A 7,197-nucleotide genomic window follows, 5' to 3' on the forward strand; every position below is an offset into this window, starting at 1 on the left:
ATGCAATCTCTTTCAACATTCCAATTTTTTCAGAAAGAGAAAAATCCACCTGAAATTTCATATAGAATTTAATAGACTTAAATTGTCAAAACCAAATGACCTTGAAAAGAAACAAAGTTTGAGGTCTCGAACTTTTTTATTTCAAACCAGTCTACAAAATTGTAGTGGTTAAAAAATCATAGTACTGGCATAAACACAGGCATATAGACAATGAAATAGAATAGAAACCCAGAAATAAATCCTTACATATATCACCAATTTTTTTTAAAGTTTTAATTTAAATTCCAGTTACTTAACATACAGTGTAATATTAGTTTCAGGTGTAGAATTTAGCAATTTGACACTTACATGCAACTACTACTACTTAACCAAAGACTACAAAAATACTAATTCAAAGGGATCATGCACCCTGATGTTTACAGCAGCATTCTCAAAAACAGCCAAATTATGGAAAAAGCCCAAATGTCCCTCGACTGATGAATGGATATAGAAGATGTTGGTATATATTTACATATATACACACACATACACACACATACACACACACACACTGGAATATTAGACATAAAAAATAAGGAAATCTTGCCGTTTGCTGTGACATGGATGGAGCTAGAGAGTATTATACTAACCAAATGACTTTTAACAAGAGTGCCAAGACCATACAATCAGGAATTGTATGAATATCAGAGTCAAAAGAATGAAGTTGGACTGTTACCTTATATCACATAAAAATTAACTCAAAATGGATCAAAGAACTTAAATGTGAGAACTGTAACTATAAAACTCTTAGAAGAAAATGTTGGGAAAAAACTTCATGATGTGGGACTTATCAATCACTTCTTGGATATAACACAAAAGTGGAAGCAATAAAAGAAATAGATAAACTGGATCAATCAGAATTAAAAACTTCATCAAAGAATACAAGAAGCACAGGGAAAAGGAAACCTGCTGAATGGGAGAAAATATTTGCAAGTCAAATATCTGATAAAGACTTAATAACAGTATATATAAAGAATTGCTACATCTCAACAACATGAAAAAAACCTTTAAAATTTGAGCTAATGATTTCAACAAACATTTCTCCAAAAAAGATATATATATAATCAATAAGCACCTGAGAAGATGCTCAACATCAATAATTACTAGGGGAATGCAAATCAAAGCTACAAAATACCACCTTATACCCACTAGATGGCTACCACAAAAAAGAAAAAAATAACAAGCAAATACCAAGTATTGGCAAAGACACAGAGAAACTGAAAAACCTGTGCACTGTTGGTGGGAATGTAAAATGGGACACACACTATGGAAAATAGTGTGGTGGTTCCTCAAAAAATTAAAAATAGAATTTCCATATTATCCCTTAATTCTACTTCCCATTATATACCCAAAATAATTGAAATTAGAGACATGAAGAATCATTTTTTCACTCATGTTCATAGCAGAATTATTTGCTATAGCCAAAGGGTAAAAGAAACCCAAGTGTCCATTGATAGATGAATTGATAAATAAAATATGGTATATACATGCGAGTTAATATTCTTCTTTTTAAAAAAGGGAATTCTGGCACATGCTACAACATGGATTAACCTCAAGGCATTATGCTAAGTAAAGTAAGTCAGTTGCAAAAGGACATATACTATATGATTCCACTTAATATAAAGTACATTGAGTAATTAAATTCATAGATACAAAAAATAGAATGGTGTGTGCTGGGGCTTTGGGGGTGGGGGAAATGTGGAATTATTGTTCAATAATTACAGATTTTCAGTTTTGCAAGAAAAAAGTTCTGTGGATGATATTGGTAATAGTAGCACAGCAATGTGAATATACTTAATGCCACTGATTTGTGCTTTTAAAAATGGTTAAAATTGTAAATTTTATGTGTATTTTACCAGAATTTTTTTAAGTGAAGGGAAACTGAGACATATTCACATAAAGAAAAACTAAGGAAGTTCATCACTAGTAGGTCTGCTCAAAAAGAAATGTTATAAAAGATAAAAAGAATTGGCAATCCTTTAGCTAGATGGACCAAGAAAAAGAGACAAGGCTCAAATTAATAAGTTCAGAAATGAATATGGAGACATTGCCACTGACCTTCCAGAAAGAAAAAGGATTTTAGGAGAATCCTATGAACAGTTTTATCCCAACAAATTATATAACTTAGATGACATCAACAACTTCCTAGAAAAAGAATACCAAAACGGACTCAAAGAAATAGAAAATCTAAACAGACCTATATCAAGTGAAGGGATGCAATCTGTAATCAAAAACCCCCAACAAAGAAAAGCTCAGAACTAAAGGGCTTTACAAATGAATTCTACCAAACATTTATGGAATTATCACCAATCCTCAAACTCTTCCAAAAAATCAAAGAAGAGGGAACATTCCATGATGTCAATATTACCCTGGCATCAAAGCCACATAAAGATATCACAGGAAACATAGATATTATTTCCCTATTTCTCACACACAGATGCAAATATCCTCAAAAAGATATTTGCTAACCAAATCTAGCAGCATATTAAGAGGATTATCCATCATGATGAATTGAGATTTATCACAGGAATGGAAAGATGTTTCAAGATATGAAAATTAATCAGTATAACATATGACATTAATAGAATGAAGGAGAAAATAAACATGGCTTTTCCCTTTTGTGGCCATTGCTGAAGTGCCAGCAGCCAAAATGAATTCCAATCCTTTTGTGACTTCTGACCAGAGCAAGAACCATAACAGGCATCTCAATGCAAGACTATGTCTTCCCCTCTTCCAAAGAGCTGAGACGAAGTATGACATTTGATCCATGCCCATCTGAAAGGATGATAAAGTACAGATTGTGTGAGGACACTACAAAGGTCAGCAAATTGGCAAAGTAGTCCAAGTTTACAGGAAGAAATACATCACCTACGTTGAACAAGTACAGTGAGAGAAGGCCAATGGCACAACCATCCGTGTGGGCATTCACCCTCGCAAGGTGGTTACCACTAGACTAAAACTAGACAAAGACCACAAAAAGATCCTTGAAGGTAAAGCCAAATCTCGCCATGTAGAAAAGGAAAAGGGCAAATATAAGGAAGAAATAACTGAGAGAATGCAGTAATAAAGTAATCATATATATGACTTTAAATAAAAACTGTCAAAATGAAAAATAAAGACATGATTGTCTCAGTTGATACAAAAAAATTTAATGAAATCTATCATTCTTTTATTTTATATATATAAAATACATACATATATATATAAAACACACACACACATATAGTAAAAAGATAATCTAAGTAGGAACTGAAGGTCATGTCCTAAACAAGATGAAGAGTACAAAAGGGGCGCCTCGGTGGCTCAGTCGTTAGTCGTTAAGCGTCTGCCTTCAGCTCAGGTCATGATCCCAGGGTCCTGGGATCGAGCCCCGCATCGGGCTCCCTGCTCAGTGGGAAGCCTGCTTCTCCCTCTCCCACTCCCACTGCTTGTGCTCTCTCTCTCGCTGTGTCTCTCTCTGTCAAATAAATAAATAAAATCTTTAAAAAAAATAAAAAGAGTACAAAAAACCCCACAGCTAACATTATACTCAGTGGTGAAAGGATGGATGCTTGCTTTTGCCTCTTCTATTCAGCATTGTACTGGGAGTTCTAGCCAGAGTAGGCAAGAAAAAGACATAAAACACATCCAAATTGGAAATGAAGAAGTACAGTTCTCTGTTCGCAGGTGACATGATCCTATATATAGAAAAGCCTAAAGAACTCACAAAACACTATCTGAGCTAATTAACAAATTCAGCAAAGTTGCGAGATATTAGATCAGTGCAAAAATCAGTTGTTTTCTATAACCTAACAGTGACCAATCAGAAAATAAAATTTAGAAAAAACATCTACTTACAACAGCATCTAAAAGAATATAAGAGAATATTACTGAGCCATCAGAAAGGATGAATACCTACCATTTGCATCAACATGGATGGAACTGGAGAGGATTATGCTAAGTGAAATAAGTCAAGCAGAGAAAGACAATTATCATATAGTTTCACTCATATGTGGAACAAAAGGAATAGTGCAGAGGACCACAGGGGATGGGAGGGAAAACTGAATGGGAAGAAAGCAGAGAGGGAGAAAAACCATGAGAGACTCTGGACTCGGGGAAATAAACTGAGGGTTACAGAAGGGAGGGGGGTGAAGGGATGGGGTAACCCGGGTGATGGGTATTAAGAAGGGCACATGTTGTGATGAGCACTGGGTGTTATACACAAGTAATGAATCACTGAACACTATTATCAAAAATGATGTACTATATGTTGGCTAACTGAACATAATAAAAATATAAAAGAATAAAATACTTAGGAATAAATTTAACCAAGGAGATGCCAGACTTGTACACTGTAAACTATAAACCACCAGTGGCTGAATGGATAAGCAAAATGTTGAGTATTTATCCAATCATATGTCTTTCAACCATAACAGGAACTAAACAAGGAGTGACAGCAGATGGCAGGCTAGGCAGTCACTACCCCATTCTTACACAAAACAATAACAACTACCCACAAATAAAAATAGATCTGGGAAAGTGCCAGAATAAAATTAAGAAGCTGCAGCAACCCAGTGGAGCACAAAATCCATGGATGTACACAAAGGAAAGTGAAGGAAGCATTCTACCTGTGTCACTCCATCCCCTAGCCCAGCGGTTTGGTGCCCAGTGTGATCTGCAACCCCCCTCTACAGGCCAAAGGACAGTAGGAGGACCCCAACAGCCTTCATCACTGAGGACACCAGCAGTCCTTGCCATTCACCACCAGGGTCTAGTGCAGACTTCACTGATGCTGACCCTAACCGACAGAGCTGCCCAGGGTTCATGCCACTGTGCTACTCTGGAGCAGAAGCCAATGCTGTGAACCCCCCTCCCCCCTGGCTGTACAACTACCATGCATTCCCATGCCCCAGACCCTGGTGTCACTATCTAATGTTGTCCATGCCTTTGATCCTGGTGCCAAGAGAGATCCCTTAAACTGCGACCTCCTTATGTAGAGGAAAGGGAGAGCAGAACCTCAGCAGCCCTCGCTACTCCCATGGAAATCTTCAGTCTTTGATGATGCTGACTGAGCTAACAAAGCTGCCCATATTCAATACCACTGTGTCCCCTTAGAGCCAGAGTCACTGTTGTGCCACCCTGAAGCTGAAGATGCCACACTCAACTCAGCCAAAGCACTCATACCCACCCACATGTGAAAGTCTTTCCCAACCAAAGCCAGTCCACAAAGCCTGGGAGAGTGACTCGTCCTTCAAATGTGTAGACATCAACACAAGGAAACATTAAAAAAAAAATCAAGGAAATATGATACCACCAAAGGAACAAATTTGAAATAAGTAACCTGAAAGAAAGTAGGTATCTATGAATGGCCTGCAAATACTTTAATTTTTAAAAAGAATCTCAGCAAGAAAGGGTCCAAGATAGTGACATAGGAAGACCCTGAATTCACCTCCTCCATGGACACACCAAATATACACCTATTTATAGAGTAATTCCTTTGGAAAAACTGAGGACTGACTGAACAGCCTGTTCACAACAAAAGACAGAAAAGACCAAATAGAGAATGGCAGCCATGAAAATGCACACAGAGTCTACACAGGAGAATACTAATACTAAGTACATTCCTACAATTTCAGGAGAAGTAGCTGTTCTAATTTACAGAAGCAAAGAAAGCCAAGCAAAATGAGGAGACAGAAGAATATGCTGCAAATGAAAGAAAAGACAAAACCTCAGAAAAATAGCTAAGTGAAATAATGGAGATAAGTAATCTACCTGATAAAAACTCAAAGTAAGGGCGCCTGGGTGGCTCAGTTGGTTAAGCCTCTGCCTTCGGCTCATGTCATGTCACAGGGTTCTGGGATCAAGAGCAGGGAGCCCGCTTCTCCCTCTCCTGCTCCCCCTGTTTGTGCGCTCTCTCTCTATGTCAAATGGATGAATAAAATCTTTAAAAAAAAAATTCAAAGTAAAGTTCATGAAGATGCTCACCAGACTAGAGCAAATAGTGGATGAATTCAAGGAGAACTTCAACAGGGAGATAGAAAATGTAACTGGGTGATATAAGCAACTGATGAATTATCGAACATTACATCTGAAACGATGTACTGTATGTTGGCTAATTCAATTTAAATTTTAAAAAAAGAACTAATCGTAGTTGAAGAACACAATAACTGAAATGAAAAATACAACAGAGGGAATCAACAGTAGATTACAGGATGCAGAAGTGCAGATCAGCCACCTGGAAGACAGGGAAAGGGAAGCCCCAGCATAACAGCAAAAAGAAAAAAAGAATTTAAAGAAAATGAGGGTAAGTTCACGGATCTCTTGGACAACATTAAGTGAGAAAACATTAAGATTACAGGGATCCCAGAATGAAAAGAGAGAAAGCAGAAAATTATGTGAAGAAAGAATAGCTGAAAACTTCCCTAACTAGGGAAGGAGACAAACATCTAGGTTTAGGATACACAGAGAGTTCAATTCCAAACAAGATGAACCAAACGATGTCCATGGCACAACACATAATAATTAATATGGCAAAATTAAAGATAAAGAGAGACTTTTAAAAACAGCAAAAGCAAAGCAACTTGTTATGTATAAGGGAAACCCCATAAAGCTATCAGCTGAGTATTCAGCAGAAACATAAAGGAATACCATGGTACACTCAAAGTGCTGAGAGGGAAAAACATATAACCAAGAATACTTGGCAAAGTTATCATTCATAATTAAAGAGATCAAAAGTTTCTCAGACAAAAATGTTAAAGGAATTCATCGCCATTAAACTGGCCTTACAAGATATTTTAAGGAGACTTTAAGTGGAAAAAAAAAATGCCATAATTAGAAGAAAATCATGAAAGGAAAAATTTCATTAGTAAAAGCAAACACACAGTAAAGGTAGTAGGCAATCACTTATAAAGCTGGTATGAAGATTAAAATACAAAAATTCTAAAATCAACTACATCTTAAAAATCACAAAATAAAAAGATGTAAAATATGACACTATATATATAAAATGAGGAGAAAGTAAAAACGAAGTTATTTTAGAGTATGTTCAAACTTAAGTGACCATCAACCTAAAATAGATTGTTCTATTCTTTTTTTTTTTTAAGATTTTATTTATTTGACAGAGAGAGAGACATAGCGAGAGAGGGAACACAAGCAGGGGGAGTGGGAGAGGGAGAAGCA

At 36.4% G+C, this 7,197-nt stretch overlaps 1 pseudogene; it reads left to right on the plus strand.

Moving 5' to 3' along the window:
* The first annotated feature begins 1,787 nt into the window (after positions 1-1,787).
* Positions 1,788-3,107, plus strand: LOC116627869 (annotated as a pseudogene).
* The last annotated feature ends 4,090 nt before the right edge of the window (positions 3,108-7,197 follow it).

The sequence above is a fragment of the Phoca vitulina genome, unplaced genomic scaffold, assembly GCF_004348235.1.
Source record: "Phoca vitulina isolate PV1807 unplaced genomic scaffold, GSC_HSeal_1.0 scaffold104, whole genome shotgun sequence".
Lineage (NCBI taxonomy): Eukaryota > Metazoa > Chordata > Mammalia > Carnivora > Phocidae > Phoca > Phoca vitulina.